We start from the raw sequence: 21,891 nt of genomic DNA on the forward strand, positions 1-21,891 counted from the left end.
AGTTCCAAACTTTGTCACCCACACCACCAACACAATTGCAAACAAAGGTTTGATTTCCCTTTTCTCACAAGTTGGATGATCCACAAGAAGCTTTGTGGTCAATATTGCAAACCGAGGGTTTATTTGCATTCTGATTTTCTTTGAGGAGGACAATTGTGCCTCCCAAAATTGGTTCCATGTAAACCCATCCCTTTTTCTGTACAATCGATTAAATTGGAAATATAATCAATTTATTGATTCAATGCATAAGGTATTTTCTGTTTACCTTTTCGCAATAAAGTAAATTTAATGAATTTGAAAATGCTTTCTATTGATAAAAATTTTATTCTTTTATGGTTATGTGTCTAGAGAGATGAGAAAACACATAAATGAGTTTACTAGTTGGTGTGGTGAATGTCAATTGGGAATGAAAAAACCAGGGGCAAAAGCGTTAAATCCTCCAAACTGTCACTAAAAATAGGATATCAGACTAAAAAACCACAGGTATCAACATTTCAACTCATAAAACCCAAGATTCACTTACTTTTAATGTATAGTATATGTCAAAAGTACATATAGCAGACTGTCACACCCCCAAACCGGAACGACGGAAACGTTCGGGGGCGGATGACGTGATAAGTAGTATCACAACAATTGCATAATAGTAATTAAAGCAACAACATTCATTGTATAGATATTAAAGTGTTTACATCAAGTTCAAAACGTTACATGTTTATAATAATATGATTGTATCAAAAGGTAAGACGAAGATCTACCGCTCCATCTTCACGACTCCAGTCTGAATACTTGTCATAGTAATTCCTGAGAATACAAGTATTTTGAAAGCGAGTATCAGCTATAAAGCTTGTGAGTGCATAAGATTTTGTTTAAAGAAAGTGTCTTCTTTGTTAAATGAATAAGTTTGAATGATCTACAAGAAAATCCTATATTTTCTTAATGTAAGTTGTGACTAAGCCTGTTATTTCTATAATCGCTTAGTTCATACCTGTTACATAAGATTAAGATTAGACGGACAGTCGATTGTGTGAGTCCACCGTAAAATCACATCCAAAGAAGGAAAATGAAGTAAAATGGAATTCACACATTCTCCAGTCTATCAGGTCTTCATCATATGTAACTCTGGAGTATAAACTAAGGTATTATAGATCAAACAATAATGTCATATAAGTTATACCGATTATAACTAAGTGTTGAATTAATATACATGATTTCTTAGTTGATACACGTTATAATATAATCAAGGTCGAACAGATAAAAGATTGTGGGGTTCTACATTAGTTCCACATCCAAACAAGGAAAAGGAAGTAAGTTAGAAATCTCACCTTCTATTGTCTATCAGGTCTTCATTATATATAACTCAGGAATGTATAAACTAAGAGATCATAACATTAACCTTTAAAGATCCTTTATAATGTACTAGTTTACCTAGAAGTGAGTCTGTTTATCCCAGAAAATCCTATATTTTCTGATGTAGTTGTTATGTAGTTTTAATTCCCTAAAACCGTTCTCTTTGAGTGTTGATGTACTATGTTCTTGTATAGTTAGTTTTAATTCACCATAAAACTATAAAAAGACTGTTTTCTGTTTGTTATGTTCATATATGTTGTAACTTGGTATGAATGTTAAGACTATCCCATGACCACTTGGTATATACATATTATATACTATCAGAAACAGGCAGACAATTGAATGTGTGATTCTGTCGTACACCCACATCCAAACAAGGAAAAGGGAAGAAAAACAGAGTTCACACATGCTATTGTCTACCTTGTCCCTCATCACATATAACTTTGGTGTACATGCTAAATAATCATAGGAACTACTCCTTAATATTGTTTAGAAACTATATTACTACGTAAGAATATCGTAAGTTTCCCCCATGTGAGTACTCATAACCATACTAATCCGACATATAAGTTGACACGACGCTTTGTAAACGCCAAAACAGTTTATGACTTTGTCACCCCGGAACTTACATTCCAACTGTAGCAAACAGTCAGGGTGCGGGGTTGTCAGCCCCGTATAGATCTATACACAAACTCACGCTCTCCCTCCAGGAGACCCTGGTTCAATAAGTTTAGACTTCCTGTGTACTTAGTTAAGTATACGAACACATGTCTCCAAATTGGGTGTGTTAACTAGTTCACGAGTAATACTATAAAAACCTTTTTGTAACAAAAGTTGTAAATAACCTTATATATGTTTAATATGACTGTTATCGTGTTCTGAACCCTAAATTATACCTATTATAATTTACTAGTATTTCTTGCTAAGTATGTCATATTTATGAATGCACTCCCTTTGCTCGACATGTTACAAGGAAAAGGAAATAAGGCGAATCATCAGTCCTAAGCCCCTTTAAATCTTATTTATATAAGTATATACATAGAAACATGATTTAAACACAATATAAGTTAAAAAGATTTTATAAAACATTTAAAAGTATTTACCATTAATTAAAAGAGTTTAATAACATTTAAAAGCATTTTCCAATATTTAAAAGAGTTTAATAATATTTAAAAGCGGATTGATGACTTGATGTCATTTAAAATATTTAAAGAATTTAATTTAAAGTAAACACGATTTCTTGTGTTTAGACTTGTATTCCCCCCTTAAAACAGTAAAAAAGTGATAAAATCTAGGGGTATGAACTCACCTTATGTTGGTGATTCAAATGGAGATTTGTGTAAGGATGCGAAGTTCCACGAGTGAATTCCCATGACACAACGAGTCCTAAATGACATATATTGATACATTTTCTTAAATAATTAGTGTTTAAACGACTAATCATGAAGGGAAACAACCTATGGGACTAAGGAACACTTGAAATGAAGTGTAGAATCACATGTGATTGAAGAAAGGGGTGTGTACGGCCAGGGAGTATGGCCCACCTAGTGTGTATGGCCGTACACACTACAAAATGGTGTATTTTGTGTCTTAATTCATAGGGCTTCAAGTGTTCAAGAGTTCTCAAGGGTAACAAGCACTTAGAAGTGTCTTAGGCTGAAGGTTATAAACCAAACATGGGTGTACGGCCAGACTTAGAGTGTACGGACGTACACTCATGAACATCATGAGTTTGATGATGATTCCGTGCCATAAATCAAGTGCTTAACATGCCTAACTAGATGCTAAAGGAAGTACTCACACTTTGGAAGCCTTTTAGGGTGTAAACGGCCCAAGAACTAGTAGGTGTTCCTGGTGAAAGATGAAGATCTTGAAGATCTAATCCAAAACATGAATATCATAGATGAAATCAAAGCGTGATACTAGATCAATGAGTGTATCAACTAATCAAATGGAAGAAACACTTACATATATGAAGATCTAGGCGAAATGAGTGATGATAGTTGAGAGAGAATCGGATTTCTTGAGGTGTAAGTGTGAAAAATGATCAAAAATGAAAGAATATCATACTTATGGGATAGGGTGTACGGTCACCTTGGGTGTACGGCCGTACACTCCTCTTGAAGGAGTGTTTGGCCCGTATTCAATGCTATGAACTTGTGGTGACTCGTCCCTAAACCCAAACTTTCAGTGTACTAGGCTTAGAACACTCGAACAAACTCTAAACAGTGCTAAAAGATAGCAGAATTGAACCTGACTTATGGTTCGTTGGACTGACTTTACATGGCAAAAATTTTTGGGTTGTCACATCATCCCTCTGTTAAAGGGAATTTCGTCCCGGAATTCAAAGTCTAAAGTGATTACTCATGAATTAAGGAAAAAGGGTAGGTATTCCTTTTCCATCTGCATCTCTTGTTCTGGTCGGCGGGAAGGTACTGGTTTGGCTTCTACGTCTATTCACATGGTAGCACAATCACTCGTAGTCTGGGTCAGTCTCCGTCCTGAAGTTCATAATAGAACTCATACCTGGTTCATCAATCACAGCCTCATGTATACGAGTCGTATATAATTAAGATTGAAAAGGCAGTCGAATAAATGATTCTTTTCTAAGCTCACATCCAAACAAGGAAAAGAAGTTAAAGTGGAATCATCAATTCTAAGCCTGTAGAACGCGAATTATGTACCACTCTTGTGTATACATTCCTCGGCGATAAATTAACCGTGGGTCCTTGGTATTGAACTCGACGTACTGTACGAGTAGTATTCTGAGGAGGTCTGTTGAAGGTACTTCGGGAAAGTTTACGAAACCTAAGGCACTCTTCGCATGAGTACCTCAGAGTTTTGGAACGCAGGCTTCGCTAGAAAGTCGATTACTGGAAACGAATCTTCGAACGAAACTGGCACTGTGAGGATCGAATCGACTCAAGTCAAATGATGATGTCAGACTACTCGGAATGAACGTGTTAAACTAGTTTAGAAAGGTGCTCCAAAAACATGATAGTGCAACCTATGTAAATGTTTCAGTACTTTATTTTTATCTATGATACTACTACTGCGAACAAGGTATACTGCCAAAAGCGAGTACAACCAGCACGAGAGTCCCCTAGAACTGATGGAATCTCGCAGAATGATATGGTTTAAGTTTCACTAGTTTTTAAAAGTTTATAAATCTAACATTATCGTTAAGGAACGTACCAGATATTTCAACGTGGGTCCGGAATAGTCTCCCCTGCGGCGGTGATCATTAATATCCTTCCATCTTCACCAAAGTTCTTTGTTATTGGACAATCCCTCTTCACGTGTCCCATCTCACCAAACCCATAGCAAGTCTGGTTGAGTCCGATACCAGGGACTTGGGAGATAGGTTGTGTCGGCGCTCGACTGAAACGAGCAGTGTGCCCCTTTCTGTTGCAATTTTTACAATGCATCTCTCGGCACACTCCGGTGTGATGAAAGTTACACCTTTTACACTTCGAAAGTGTTCCCGCATATCGTCTATCTGGTGCTGGGGTGGCAGGAGTTGTAGTAGCATGAATTGAAACCAATTGTTGTCTCTTAATGGTAACTTGTGTTGACTTCCCCTTCTTATCGATCCAATACTTTTTCTTGTAGGCATCCCCTTTTGATAACTCAGAGATAGGGGTAATCACGCCTTGGCCGGCTTCATGGTGAACAAGCCTCTGTGCCAAGCATTTGGCGTTATCGAATGTGGTTGGTTCGGATGATAAGACATCTCCTTGCGTTGGAGGAGATAACCCCCATATGTATCACTCTATCTTCTTGCTCTCTGGAATAACCATCTCGGGGCATAGTGCCGCCAGGTCGCTAAACCTATCAGTGTAGGTCACTATATCGGATCCGGCCATTGTGAGATTCCAAAGCTCTTCCTCTAGTTTCTGAATCTCGCCTCTTGGTCAGTATTCTCCTCTCATCATTTCCTTAAGGTTTTCCCAACCCATTGAATTTGCCACCGTAAGGGTCAGTGACTTCACATGGCTGCTCCACCAGGTGAGGGCCCTTCCTACGAAAGTGCAAGCAGCAAATTTTACTCTGCTTCTTTCTGGGCACTCGTAGATTTCGAAGACCGATTCTGTCTTCTCGAACCATTGTATCAAAGTAAGGACTCCCCCGATTCCATCGAAGGCCTTGGGTTTGCAATTTCTGAATTCCTTGTAGGAACATTCTCTCTGATGCACATGGTTATGGTTGATAATACCGCTATCCGACCCACCGGTAACAGTTGTATTGATGTGTGTCATGGTTGCGTACACAACAACATTTACTACTGCCTGAAGCATTTCAGCATCGAATTGTGCAGGTGGTGGTGGTGGAAGTGGTGCAGTAAGGATGTTAAAGTGTCTAGGATTTCTTCTGGGAGGCATCTTTTAGCTATACAGATGAAAAGATGAAATAAGGATAAGTCTTTAGGAACGATGTCAAGTCAAGTGTTATCCGAACAAGATTAATTGAGTGTATCACGTTTCACGTTTTCAAAGTGGTTTTGTAAACAATTCATAATGGAGGTCGATATAAAATAGACTTATGAATTGATAGCCGTGGTTATCCTTAACTAAAATCCTGAGACCTGATTTACTGGTATTAACGATTTGTAATTATAAAGACTTTATGCCTACCACATAGTATGAGTAGTGTATTCACTAACTCACTAGGTTTTATCGATCTATTAGTTATTAGGGCGACGCGTAAGGTTTTCTGCCACCTCGCATGACTCGCGAGTGGTTCCTCCTGCTCTCTATTCTACTCTTGACGAAAGTGTTCTGCTGTCTCCTTATCGTCCTATGGCATCCTTAAGAATTCTCTTAGCTTCTTACTCCTCGTCTGATCCCTTCTCGAAGTTCTCTTGGTGAATTCCTCCCTGTTCATCCTTGACTCCTTTGTTGACTATCCTAGTGAGGTGGTATATCTAGCTAAATTGTTGCCGTGAGAATGGGAATGTCTAAAGAATCTATGAGACTAATTAAACTATTTCTAGTAACAAATTTTAACTTGTGATCCTCATTGAGTCCTTCTACAATCACATAGTGTATACAAATTATATATAACTCGGATCTAATAGACATTCGAATATGTGATACTACTCTAAATCCACAACCAAACAAGGAAAATGAAATGAAGCGAAACCACATATTCTAAGTCTATAAGATCTTTATTATATATAACCTTTGGAAGTGTCCACCCTGCAATTATAGATCTACCAGTAAAGGTCTTTTAATTCTCACATAAATTATTAATGGCTATACAAGATACTCCTATAGTATCTTTGTTTTGTGTTTGATTCTTAAGTTTCTTCGTTATGGTATACTTTTAGTCTTGTTATTGAATAGCATCCTAAAATACTCCTATAGTATTTTACTTTATGTTTTGTTCTTTAGACTCTTTGTATATAGGGTTTGGTAAGTTTTAGGTTCGTCGCAACACCACTATCACTCCTAAGCACACGTTCATCGTATCACAAATAAATATAGTTGATCGGACTATATTTATCCCATATATGATTACATAACTGCCCATGTTTGACTGTTGTGTCCAACAATTAAATACTTTTGTTTTGTTCTACTTGTGATACTTGTTCTAGTATATATTTATGTAAGTATGTATACTTCTTGATAATATTGTTATATTATAAGTATACTTTTAGTTAGAGCACTTCGGCTCCATTGTATTTATAGGTATATATCTTTTATAGGTTGATATATTTAGTTCACTATAAACAATGCTCTGATACCAATCTGTCACAACCCCCAAACCGGAATGGCGGAAACGTTCAGGGGCGGATGAGGTCATAAGTAGCATCACAACAATTGTATAATAGTAATCAAAGCAACAACATTCATTGTATAGATATTAAAGTGTTTACATCAAGTTCAAAACATTACATGTTTATAATAATATGATTGTATCAAAAGGTAAGACGAAGATCTACCGCTCCGTCTTCACGACTCCAGTCTAAATACCTGTCTTAGTAATTCCTGAGAATACAAGTATTTTGAAAACGAGTATCAGCTATAAAGCTGGTGAGTGCATAAGATTTTGTTTAAAGAAAGTATCTTCTTTGTTAAATGAATAAGTTTGAATGATCTACAAGAAAATCCTATATTTTCTTAATGTAAGCTGTGACTAAGCCTGTTATTTCTATAATCGCTTAGTTCATACCTGTTACATATGATCAAGATTAGACAGACAGTCGATTGTGTGAGTCCACCGTAAATCCTCATCCAAACAAGGAAAAGGAAGTAAAATGGAATTCACACATTCTCCAGTCTATCGGGTCTTCATCATATGTAACTCTGGAGTATAAACTAAGGTATTATAGATCAAACAATAATGTCATATAAGTTATACCGATTATAACTAAGTGTTGAATTAATATACGTGATTTCTTAGTTGATACACGTTATAATATAATCAAGGTCGAACGGATAATAGATTGTGGGGTTCTACATTAGTTCCACATCCAGAAAAGGAAAAGGAAGTAAGTAAGAAATCTTACCTTCTATTGTGTATTAGGCCTTCGTTATATATAACTCGGGAATGTATAAACTAAGAGATCATAACATTAACCTTTAAAGATCCTTTATAATGTGGTAGTTTACCTAGAAGTGTTTATGTTTATCCCAGAAAATCCTATATTTTCTGATGTAGTTGTTATGTAGTTTTAATTCCCTAAAATCATTCTCCTTGAGTGTTGATGTACTATGTTCTTGTATAGTTAGTTTTAATTCACCATAAAACTATAGAAAGACTGTTTTCTGTTTGTTATGTTCATCTGTGTTGTAACTTGGTATGAATGTTAAGACCATCCCATGACCACTTGGTATATACATATTATATACTATCAGAAACAGGCGGACAATTGAATATGTGATTCTGTCGTACACCCACATCCAAACAAGGAAAAGGGAAGCAAAACAGAGTTCACACATGCTACTGTCTACCAGTCCCTCATCACATATAATTTTGGTGTACATTCCAAATAATCACAGGAACTACTCCTTAAGATTGTTTAGAAAGTATATTACTACATAAGAATATCGTAAGTTTCCCCCATGCGAGTACTCATAACCATACTAATCCGACACATAAGTTGACACGACGCCTTGTAAACGCCGAAACAGTTTATGACTTTGTCACCCCGGAACTTACATTCCAACTGTAGCGAACAGTCAGGGTGCAGGGTTGTCAGTCCTGTATAGATCAATACACAAACACACGCTCTCCCTCCAGGTGACTCTGGTTGAATAATTTTAGACTTCCTGTGTACTTAGTTATGTATACGAAGACGTGTCTCCAAATTGGGTGTGTTAACGAGTGCACGAGTAATACTGTAAAAACCTTTTTGTAATTAAAGTTGTAACTAACCTTATACATGTTTAATACGACTGTTATCGTGTTCTGAACCCTAAATTATACCTATTATAATTTACTAGTATTTCTTGTTAAGTATGTGATATTTATGAATGCACTCCCTTTGCTCGACATGTTACAAAGGGAGTATGAATCCAGATTTGACTAACTTTTATATTTATACACACACACACACACACACATATATATATATATATATATATATATATATATATATATATATATATATATATATACAAGATATATAAGCAAAATTGAAACAGCAGTCGGACAAATAACTTTACCCTAAGCCCACATCCAGACAAGGAAAAGGAAATAAGGCGAATGATCAGTCCTAAGCCCCTTTAAATCTTATTTATATAAGTATATACATATAAAATTGATTTAAACACAATATAAGTTAAAAATATTTTATAAAAAATGTAAAAGTATTTACCATTAATTAAAAGAGTTTAATAACATTTAAAAGCATTTTCTAATATTTAAAAGAGTTTAATAATATTTAAAAGCAGATTGATGACTTGCTGTCTTTTAAAATATTTAAAGAATTTCATTTAAAGTAAACACAATTTCTTGTGTTTAGACTTGTATTCCCCCCCCCCCCCCCCTTAATACAATAAAAAGTGATAAAATCTAGGGGTGTGAACTCACCTTATGTTGGTGATTCAAATGGAGATTCGTGTAAGGATGAGAAGTTCCACGAGTGAATTCCCGTGACACAACCATTCCTAAATGACATATATTGATACATTTGCTTTTATAATTAGTGTTTAAACGACTAATCACGAAGGGAAACAACCTACTAGACTAAGGAACACTTGAAATGAAGTGTAGAATCACATGTGATTGATCAAAGGGGTGTGTACGGCCAACCTAGGGTGTGTACGGCCAGGGTGTATGACCCACCTAGTGTGTACGGCCGTACACACTACAAAATGGTGTATTTTTGTGTTTTGATTCATAGGGGCACTTAGAAGTGTCTTAGGCTCAAGGTTATGAACCAAACATGGGTGTACGGCCAGACTTAGAGTGTACGGCCGTAAACTCATGAAGATCATGAGTTTGATGATGATTCCAGGCCATAAATAAAGTGTTTAACATGCCTAACTAGATGATAAAGGAAGTACTCACACTTTGGAAACCTTTTAGGGTGTAAACGGCCCAATAACTAATAGGTGTTCTTGGTGAAAGATGAAGATCTTGAAGATCTAATCCAAAACATGAATTTCATGGATGAAATCAAAGGGTGGTACTAGATCAATGAGAGTATCAAGTAATCAAATGGAAGAAACACCTACATATATGAAGATCTAGGCGAAATGAGTTATGATAGTTGAGAGAGAATAGGATTTCTTGAGGTGTAAGTGTGAAAAATGATCAAAAATGAAAGAATATCATACTTATGGGATGGGGTGTATGGTCACCTTGGGTGTACGGCCATACACCCATGTGTACGGCTGTACACTCCTCTTAAAGGAGTGTTTGGCCCGTATTCAATGCTATGAACTTGTGGTGACTCGTCCCTAAACCCCAACTTTGAATGTAGTAGGCTTAGAATAGTCGAACAGACTCTAAACAGTGCTAAAAGATAGCAGAATTGAACCTGACTTATGGTTGGTTGGACTGACTTTACAAGGCAAAAAATTTCGGGTTGTCACACAGACAGATTAAGCAAGTTGTATCTGTTTGAAATTACCGGAAATTGTAACGTACCTTTTTACTATTATTGCCAATGTGCTTTGTCTTTTACAAATAGTTGCAATGTACTGCATATTTTGTGGTAATATTACAAGAAATTAATTTTGACATATGAAAGTCTAAAGATTCTCTGCTTTTCTCCTCTCAAAGGTGTGTGTATTTACAGATTGTTTTCAAGTAAATATATTGATTTAATCGAATTTTTTTTTGGTCTTTCCATTAATATATTGTTAATTTTTATTATAAGAAATGCATTCATGTAAAATGATCATGTGATTGTGTTGTATTGCTGACCTGTAGGGCTGATTAGCGATTCCTGATTTAGCTGATTTTATATATGGATTTGGATTTACATTTTACAGATTAGGATGTGATTGTTACAAACTTACAATGCAAAACCAAACAGTGCACAACCCATGGACTCACTACCATTGACCTCTCCTTACTCTCTCTCATCGATGACAAAGCATAATTCGGTACCCTTCTCTCTCTCTCTCTCATACACACATAACCTTTTTGTTGTGTACTGAACTACTACTTGTTAATCAAGCTTATGCTAATTAACTTGATAAATATGGTTGGCAGCATGCTAAAGCTGCAAAGAAAGATAACAGCTCTGATTAGGAGTCTAAAGAAGATGATGAGGAAGAAAGTTTTGATGAAGATGAGAAAATGGTGGATGCTCCATCAGCCAAGAAAGTTGTATGTGCTGATATTTGGTTCATTTTCATACCATGTTTATTTAAAATATATATGGTTGCATTACTCTAATAATACAAATATACAATGTAGAATTCCAGCTTCAAAACCATCGCAACTCCTCAAGCTACTGGATCAAAGTTTTTTAAGTCTGTTTTGCCATGAGGGATGACCGTTTAGCAGGTTACGAACATGTTGAATCTGCAACCCCTCAAGCAACCCAATAAGTATATTTCATTTTATTGATTTATATTTTCGTAATGCATCTTTGTTTAACCCTTTTTGACTAATAAACATAAGAATTTTATTTTCAGGGTCTCAAACTTAATGAAGAACCATTACTTGATCGCCCTGTAAGACTTGATTGCAAAGGAAAGGGGTGCATTCTCTCCAGGCAATGGCGAGTATGCAATAATTTATCAATGTGGTTGGATTTTTATGTATATTTTTAATTTTTAATAAATCCTTTATCAGATTGACTTAATCACATTTATAATACGTAGAAACGAAAGGTCTTTCCAAAAGAGTGGTGGATAGGCACAAGGACAAAGCTTATTCATAAAGGGATTTTTTGCTGATGATTTTGACACTAGATGTTTTTCTCAAACTCTATAAAGTGATTAAAGTCATCATTTCCTTTTTTGCTTTAAAATCATTTCATGATTTGCATTGTTTTGATGAAAATAAATAGTTTTCTTTTTAGGAAGCCGTGATATTTTGATTGTATTAAATGGTAAGCTATTTTTAGTATCGTTAAATAAATTAATGAGTGCTTTTAGTTCATTTTGGGAATACTCATTCGTAGCTTGTTTAATAACAATTTTACCCCTACAACTATCACTGGGAGGAATGGAAAGAGAGGAGTAGCAACAAAGCAAAAGATATCTCAACAAAATTCTAGAATCTTCGGTTTCACACTTTTTTCTTGCATCTTATTATGGTCCAATTATTATTAGTTATTTATTCACAAATTCATTTTTTTAGATAGGAAAGATGCATTGATGCTGAAATACAACAAAAAGCAGTGGAGTATTTTGCATTGAGTAGAAAAGGTGAAGCTTTAATAGATATATTAGCTGAAATGCCCAAATTCCCAGAACACCAAGTATATTGTCAACTCGCTATGGTTGTGATCCATATCAAAAACAATATTGTGAGAGTCCTACACACTGGATAAAATTCTAATTTTAACTCTGGTTAGAATTTAGATATTGGTTTATAATTTGGTAATTGGTATTATATTTTGTTAGAGAATATGGGTTTATGGTGGAGATCTGGATACCAACATGGATCGTGAGAGCACTTTTCGAACTGATATTTCTACCCTATGTCTGGGTTGCAAGAAATTCAGCCTAGGATAATCCAAGTGGACACTTACGATTCTAGGCATAGAAATCGTATGCCATTTTGCTAGAAAGATTCTATGAAAGTTTGAAGAAAACGAGAGCTTAAGTTCGTCTCCCTCTTCTGAGACGGAAGAGTCGTTTATATATTAAACGAGATTAGAGTTTTATCAGCGGGAACCCAACCATGGGCTCTTCCCCTTGAACCCAGCTAGGGGCACTACCCCTAGACCCCGCCAAAGGGGTGCTGCCCCTTTGGAAACCCCGGACCCCCGATGTAACACTGTAAAATTTTAAACAAACTTTCACTTTGTTTTTTTTAAAACATATAATTTCATTCATAATCATTTTCCAAAATACAAAGTATCAAACATTATCTCAAAGTACAAATCCCAAGTTCAAAACATAAATATCCTCGTGTGTGTACGGATCATGCCGGCGCCTTCCCGCGATCCTCACTAGTACCTGAAACACATAACGCAAAACACTGTAAGCATAAATGCTTAGTGAGTTCCCCAAAATACCATACATAACACATACTAGCCACTCGAGGCTAAAACTCTGTGGGCCCTTGGGCCCTAACTCTATGGACCCTCTGGTCCTAACTCTGTGGACCTTCCGGTCCTAACTCTGATAAACACACAACATAAATCACATAGAAATAATGCAGTGCAACACATAACAAAATAGCATACAATAACTCTGTCACATAACTCTATTACCACTCAAGGTAAAGTATAGCGAGAAGACTCACCTTGGATGTCTCGGCAAATCTCTGACTCGGTAATCTCTCGTCTAGCCTCCGCCTAATCATATGGAATAAATACCCTAGTCAATACACTCTCAAAGGCAAGACCAATCTCTTATATGTCCTCTAAGAAGGATAAAAGACCATTTTACCCTTCCAATGGCCCACAAGTCCAATTGTTGACTAAACCCTAAAAGTCAACAAAAGTCAACGGTCAAACCTTGACCAGACTCGTCGAGTGCACTAATGTAACTCGGCGAGTTCATGCGTGAACTCAAGTCCTCTAAATCCCCTCTGACTCAACGAGTCACCTCTCCAACTCAGCGAGTCACCAACTGCATGATTCACGGGGAAACCTAGTCCTACTCGTCGAGTCTGCTCTTAGACTCGGCGAGTTCATGTCATGCTCAAACTCAAATGACCTCCTGAGGTCAGATCTGCTCCTCTAATCTATAGATCTGACCTTCCCAAGCATGATATTCACGTAAATATGGAATCTTGGTACACATGCAACACCCCCAAAGCTTCCTTTGGTGAAATAACCCCTAAAATGGCCTCCAAGGCTCCTAACTCAAAAAGCATTGGCATAAAGCAAAGTGGGAAGAACCCTCTGAACCTCTTGAGGTCCAGATCTATGAACTATTTCGGTTTGGGACCTCTCATACTCCATATTCCAACTAAAAGATGCATAAGAAACCCTAGATTCCGCTAGAACCATAATAATCACGAGAATGGTACAGATTGTTACCTCCAACAGCTTCCTCTGATCAAATAGAAGTGAATCCAAGCTCCTCAATCCGCTTAGCTTGCTCTACATTCTTCCTTCTTGCTAAAACACACAAGAACTAGTGATTTAGCCTTCCTTTTTGCACTACAAATGATCTCTCTACTCTCTAGGGTTTCTCAGGGTAGTAGTGGCCGCAAATGACGGCCATAAGGGCCTTTAAATAGGGCTCAGGCCCTAAAATTTAGGGTTTCACTTTACAGCGTGGACTCGCCGAGTCCACGAATCGACTCGTCGAGTCCAATCATTAATCCGGATAAGAACTCGCGACCCTACTCGGTGAGTCTAAGCGTCAACTCGCCGAGTTCCTCCACAAAACTCCAAAAATAAATGAATAAAATAATATACCTGGAAATCTGGATGTTACAATTCTCCCCCACTAGAATCAGACTTCGCCCTCGAAGTCTTACTCCGCAAACAACTCTGGATGTTGCTCACGCATCTCTCGCTCCGGCTCCTAAGTCAGATCGGACCCTTTCCGATGTTGCCACTGGACCTGCACCAGGGGCACTTCCTTGTTCCTCAGAACCTTGATCTTCCGATCCATAATCGCAACCGGTCTCTCAACTTAGTTCAGGCTTGCATCCACATGAATATCCTCTAATGGTACTACTGCCGACTCATCGACCACACACTTCCTCAACTGCGATACGTGGAAGGTATCATGTATCTGACCTAACTCCGCAGGTAGCTCCAACCAGTATGCTACCCTGCCTACCCTCGCGATCACCCTGAATGAACCAATATATTGAGGCCCCAGCTTGCCCCTCTTCCTGAATCGGATCACTCCTTTCCAAGGAGATACCTTCAGGAGTACGAAATCATCAACCTGAAAATCGAGCTCTGCGCGACGCCGATCCGCGTAGCTCTTCTGACGACTCTTAGCCGTCAGTAACCTCTGCCTGACCCGCTGAATCTGCTCAGTCGTCTGAAGCACTATCTCTGTGCTACCCATCACTCGCTGCCCTACCTCTCCCCAACAAATAGGAGTCCGGCACCTCCTCCCATACAATAACTCAAAGGGAGGCATACCAATACTCGCATGATGGCTGTTGTTATAAGAAAACTCAGCCAACGGCAGATACGTGTCCCAACTTCCCCCGAAGTCCTCGAGCGTCTGAATCGTCCGCTCACTTTGGCAGTCCCTCTGTGGGTGGTATGCGGTACTAAAATACAGCCTTGTACCCAACTCCTCATGGAATCTCTTCCAGAACCTGGAAGTGAAACGCACATCTCGATCTGAAATAATCAAGACCGGAACTCCATGCCGCGATACCACCTCCCTCACATACAACTCTGCCAGTCTCTCAACAGAAGAGCTCTCACTAATAGCAAGGAAATGAGCGCTCTTCGTCAACCGATCAACGATCACCCAAATTGCATCAACGCCTCTCGCAGTCCTCGGCAATTTGGTGATAAAATCCATTGAAATATGTTCCCATTTCCACTCGGGAACCTCTAATGGCTACAACTTGCCATGTGGACGCTGTTGTTCGTCTTTCACTCTGCGACAGGTCAAACACCTTTCTACGAACCACGCAACGTCCCTTTTCATACAGGGCCACCAATACTCTCTCTTCAGGTCCAAATACATCTTAGTGGCCCCGGGATGGATCGAGAACCTCAATCTATGCGCCTCCTCCATCAAAATATTATGTGCCCCTCCCTCAAACGGCACCCAAATTTGACCCTGAAAGGTCATAAGCCCACGGCTATCAGCAACGAACTCAAATATTTGCCCAATCACCCGCTCCCTATTGCGGTTCTCTAGTCTCATGGCCTCAACTTGGGCCTCCCGTATGGTGTCCAACACCGGAGTCATCACTGTCAGCCTCAAACATACATCCCGAATCGGGGCACACTCCGCTCTGCGACTCAGGGCATCGGCTACAATGTTAGCCTTGCCCGGGTGGTACAGGATTTCACACTCATAATCCTTCACCACATCCAACCATCTCCTCTGACGCATGTTCAGATTGGGCTGATCCATCAAATACTTTAGACTCTTGTGGTCCCTGTACATAATACACCGAACCCCATACAAGTAATGACGACATATCTTGAGGGCAAACACCACAGCCCCCAATTCCAGATCATGAGTGGAATATCTCATCTCATGAGGCTTCAGCTGCCTCGATGCGTATGCGATCACGTTCCCTCTCTGCATCAGCACCGCACCCAATCCCGATATCGACGCATCACAGTACACCACAAAATCCTCCATGCCTTCCGGAAGGGCTAATACTGGGGCTTCGCACAATCTCTGGCGAAGTGTCTCAAACGAGGCCTGCTGCTCAGGGCCCCAACTGAACGCTACACCCTTCCGGGTCAACCTAGTGAGAGGAACAACAATCTTGGAGAAATCTTTAAGAAATCTCCGATAATAGCCGGCCAATCCCAGAAAACTCCTGATCTCCGAAGGAGATCTCGGCACCTCCCAACTCATCACCGCCTCAATCTTGGCCGGATCGACCAAAATCCCATTCTGGTTAACGAGGTGTCCCAGGAACTGGACCTCTCGTAACCAGAAATCACACTTGGAGAATTTGGCATAAAGCCTCTCCGATATCAGTACTCCGAGGATATCTTGCAAATGCTCCTCATGCTGCTCTCTGGATCTCGAATACACCAAAATGTCGTCAATAAACACGATCACCGATCGATCCAACATCGGTCTGCAAACCCTGTTCATGAGATCCATGAACGCTACAGGCGCATTGGTTAGCCCGAAGGGCATCACCACGAACTCGTAATGCCCATAACAAGTCCTGAATGCAGTCTTCTGGATATCCTCACCGCGCACTCTCATTTGATGATATCCAGATCTCAGATCAATCTTGGAGAACCAAGACGCTCCTTGTAACTGATCGAACAAATCATCGATCCTCGGCAAGGGTTAACGGTTCTTGACCGTTAACTTGTTCAGCTCTTGATAATCAATGCACATCCGGTGCGAACCATCCTTTTTCATGACAAAAAGGATCGGTGCTCCCCACGGCGAGCTGCTCGGCCGTATAAACCCCTTCCCCAGCAGCTCCTGAAGCTGCGAGGATAATTCCTGCATCTCTGGAGGCGCAAGGCGATAGGGCGCCTTGGCGATAGGTGCTGCCCCCGGAACCAAATCGATACGAAACTCAACCTGCCTCTCAGGAGGCACACCCGGTAACTCCTCGGGGAAAACATTCGGGAACTCACGCACTATCAGAACCTCATCAACCGATCTCGGTCTCACTAAATCAACCCTTGTATCCATCACATAAGCCATGAACCCACTATAGCCTTGTTGTAGACTCTGCCTCGCCCTAGCGGCTGAACAAAATGCTGACCCAGAACGGGTACCCTCGTCGTACACTGTAAGGACTCCCCCACTAGGGTCTCGTATGGTCACCAGCTGTCTCTCGCAGTCGATAACCGCTCCAAATCTACTCAACCAATCCATGCCCACAATAACACAAACATCTCCCATCGCAATCGGAACCAGGTCAATCGGGAACTCAACTCCGAAGATCTCGAGTACACATCCTCGAATCACTTCGGTGGCATACACCGCTCTCTCGTCAGCTATGGAGACTTGCAGAGGTCGACTCAACGCCTCTCGACTAATACTGATGTGCTAACAAAAGGCCAAATATACAAAAGATCGACTCGCACCCGAGTCAAATAACACCAAAGCACGTACAGAACTCACAAGAAAAGTACCTACGCATATCATAATATAATCACAATATCTCAATTATCAAAATAAATACATGAAAGAATACATACCAGCCACAACATCTGACGCAGCGCGGACCTCCTCCGCGGTCAACTGGAAGGCTCTCCCTTGTGCCTTCGGTGTCTCGGTCTTGACCGGCCGACTCTCTGAAGCTCTAACAGCAGCAGGGGCAGATCCCTAAGAAGCTCCCTGTACCGACCCTCGCAGCTGCGGACACTCGGCCTTCCGGTGTCCAGTCTGGTTGTAGTGAAAACATATTGCAAACCCCTTGGGGCAGTCCTTAGCCATATGCCCCTCCTTGCCACACTTGTAGCAAGATCCTGCCCTACAAACCCCATCATGACCCTTGCCGCACTTGCCACATGTGCGGTCCTTCTGGTTCCCAGACTTCGGATCGGCGGGCTTGGCCCGCTTGGCTGCTGGCTAGGACTGTGCCGGTCGCCGATCCCTCCCTTGAGACTCCGCCTCCTCCCTGGCATGAGTCTCCAGCTCTATCTCCCTCTTCCGAGCATTTTCCTGAAGCTCGACAAATGTCCGGTATGATGAGTTCGCCACGAACTTCCGTATATCTCTCCTTATAATACTCAGATATCTACTCATACGTGCCTGCTCGGTAGACACGTGCTCAGGGCAGAACATCGCCCTCTCGTGGAACATTCTGGTAATCACTGTAACGGACTCAGTACCCTGCTTGAGGGTCAGAAACTCCTGTGCCAAACGCTCCCTCTCCACCGGGGGAACGTACTCCTCACGGAACATAGCAGTGAACCTCTCCCAGGTCACCGCAGCAAGCTCAGCAGACGAGAAATGCGCCGTCACAAACTTCCACCAGTCCTTCGCTCCCAAGCGAAGCTGGTTCAGTGCGAACCTGACCCTCAAATGCTCTAAACACGAACACGTGTAGAAACACCCCTCAATATCAGAAACACATCTCATCGCAACAATCGGGTCCTGTGTCCCATCAAACTCTGGTTGCTTCGTGTTGCTGAACTCCCGGAACAGCAACGAGTCACCCCCTTATGGCCTAGCAGCAGCGACGGCTGCGGTGTCCGCAGCGACAGCAACATCAGAAAGAGCAGCATAACGCTCGTCGAAATTCTCGATCAGAGTGGTCTTGATAGACACAAACATCTCCGATATCTCAGATCGGATGGCCGCAGCCACCTCCTTATGAATCATCCTGCGTATCTCCTCATCACTAGTACCACTGCTCTCAGGTGTGCAGCGTGTCCCAACCATGATGTCTCTCTGAAATAAAACACAACAAAATATCAGAGACCCGCTCAAGCATACTCACACTCTATAACTCAACCCTTCTTGACCTTTGGTACCCCAAAGATTCTTACTTGGACTGTGCACCGCTCTGGTGTCTTCAGTAGTACGGGCCCAATACTACCGTCCACACCGCATCGGTATACACCCCAAGTCCTCCTCCCAGGATCCCAAATTCCAAGTACTCTACTCTCACTATGCATAGGCTACTCTCTAACAGACCTCTCATAGGCTCCTCGCTGCTATCTATTCACTCTCAAGCATCTCCTAGCAGCAAACTCCTAGGCTAAGGCATCACAAATCAGGCCACTCTAGTCCTAATGAGAATACGTAGCCTACTCTAGCATGCATAATATATCACATCATATCTCATAATCACATAAAATAAGGGTATTTTGGGAAATCACCGTTCGGGCGCAGGCTGATCGTACACACGGTTCTGCTCTGCTCTTTTCAAAACCTTGTACTTCAGTTGAAAAATTTTATTTTTATTCCGAAAATTCCTCAAATCCTCAGTTTGAGTTCAAATGCGCCCGAGGGTGCATCCGAATCCCTCAAACCAATGCTCTGATACCAACTTGTAACACTGTAAAATTTTAAACAAATTTTCACTTTGTTTTTTTTTAAAACATATAATTTCATTCATAATCATTTTCCAAAATCCAAAGTATCAAACATTATCTCAAAGTACAAATCCCAAGATCGAAACATAAATATCTTCGTGTGTACGGATCATGTCAGCGCCTTCCCGCGATCCTCACTAGTACCTGAAACACATAACGCAAGACACTGTAAGCATAAATGCTTAGTGAGTTCCCCAAAATACCACACATAACACATACTAGCCACTCGAGGCTAAAACTCTGTGGGCCCTTGGGCCCTAACTCTATGGACCCTATGGTCCTAACTCTGTGGACCTTCCGGTCCTAACTCTGATAAACACACAGCATAAATCACATAGAAATAATGCAGTGCAACACATAACAAAATAGCATACAATAACTCTGTCACATAACTCTATTACCACTCAAGGTAAAGTATAGTGAGAAGACTCACCTTGGATGTCTCGGCAAATCTCTGACTCGGTAATCTCTCGTCTAGCCTCCGCCTAATCATATGGAATAAATACCCTAGTCAATACACTCTCAAAGGCTAGACCAATCTCTTATATGTCCTCTAAGAAGGATAAAAGACCATTTTACCCTTCTAATGGCCCACAAGTCCAATTGTTGACTAAACCCTAAAAGTCAACAAAAGTCAACGGTCAAACCTTGACCAGACTCGTCGAGTACACTAATGTGACTCGACGAGTTCATGTGTGAACTCAAGTCCTCTAAATCCCCTCTGACTCACCGAGTCACCTCTCCAACTTAGTGAGTCACCAACTGTGTGATTCACAGGGAAACCTAGTCCTACTCGTCGAGTCTGCTCTTGGACTCGGCGAGTTCATGCCATGCTCAAACTCAAATGACCTCCTGAGGTCAGATCTGCTCCTCTAATCTATAGATCTGACCTTCCCAAGCATGATATTCATGTAAAAATGGAATCTTGGTACACATGTAACACGCCCAAAGCTTCCTTTGGTGAAATAACCCCTAAAATGGCCTCCAAGGCTCCTAACTCAAAACGCATTGGCATAAAGCAGAGTGGGAAGAACCCTATGGACCTCTTGAGGTCCAGATCTATGAACTATTTCGGCTTGGGACCTATCATACTCCATTTTCCAACTAAAAGATGCATAAGAAACCCTAGATTCCACTAGAACCATAATAATCACGAGAATGGTACAGATTGTTACCTCCAACAGCTTCCTTTGATCAAATAGAAGTGAATCCAAGCTCCTCAATCCGTTTAGCTTGCTCTACCTTCTTCCTTCTTGCTAAAACACACAAGAACTAGTGATTTAGCCATCCTTTTTGCACTACAAATGATCTCTCTACTCTCTAGGGTTTCTCAGGGGAGTAGTGGCCGCAAATGACGGCCATAAGGGCCTTTAAATAGGGCTCATGCCCTAAAATTTAGGGTTTCACTTTACAGCGTGGACTCGCCGAGTCCACAAATCGACTCGTCGAGTCCGGTCATTAATCCGGATAAGAACTCGCGACCCTACTCGGCGAGTCTAAGCGTCAACTCGCCGAGTTCCTCCCCAAAACTCCATAAATAAATGAATAAAATAATATACCTGGAAATCCGGATGTTACACCCGGCTAGTCGTCGAACCGGCTTCTAATTCGATCTTATACATGTGTGCACTCCGCACAACGCCGTACATATATAAGAGTATAAATTATGATGCCCCTTAGCTCACATGTTGGTTCCAGTTACTTAAAATGACATGGTGACACTAAAATCACCAACATATTTCAGGATCATGCTCCCGTTAACCAACCGTTGACCAAGTCAAAAGGGGCTTTGACCGTTGTTGACATTCAACCCTCTGGTGATATCCTTGGAGATCTTTTACGTTAACAAATATGTATTAAGCATACATGTAAACCAAGTAACAAACTCTAACGGAAAATATGTATTCATCGGCAACCTATTCTGTCATTTTCTTTTAATTCTTTCCATGTAATTCTCATATTTTGCCTATGTACCAAGGTTATGAATGTTTACTTTCAAATGCAATGCATTTTCCCATATAACGACACCCTATTGACTTGATCCAGAAAAAAAACTTCCTATATATGTAAAGTCGTGTGTCCAAATCCTCTCATGATCGTATCAAGGTCAATTCCACAACCTCTTGAAATGCGGCTACACTTCACAATCACGTAGGTAACTCCTTTCCATGTATCTGCACATACATTTATCAAAGGAATTATTAAGAAGTTAAACTTCAACCTGGCTAACTTGCAGAACCAAACACACACCTGGGATGAATAATTAATGTGTTCCA

At 40.4% G+C, this 21,891-nt stretch overlaps 1 long non-coding RNA gene across 1 annotated transcript; it reads left to right on the top strand.

Annotated features, from left to right (window-relative positions):
* Positions 1-188: 188 nt before the first annotated feature.
* LOC145163050 (uncharacterized) lies at positions 189-11,689 on the top strand. Its single transcript, XR_013739532.1, has 6 exons — positions 189-250; positions 349-483; positions 10,794-10,907; positions 11,017-11,133; positions 11,224-11,357; positions 11,445-11,689. It is a non-coding gene; the product is annotated as an uncharacterized LOC145163050 (long non-coding RNA).
* The last annotated feature ends 10,202 nt before the right edge of the window (positions 11,690-21,891 follow it).

This window comes from Lactuca virosa, chromosome 3 (genome assembly GCF_052849685.1).
Source record: "Lactuca virosa cultivar CGN04683 chromosome 3, Lactuca_virosa_CGN04683_v6, whole genome shotgun sequence".
In the NCBI taxonomy this organism is placed as follows: Eukaryota; Viridiplantae; Streptophyta; class Magnoliopsida; order Asterales; family Asteraceae; genus Lactuca; species Lactuca virosa.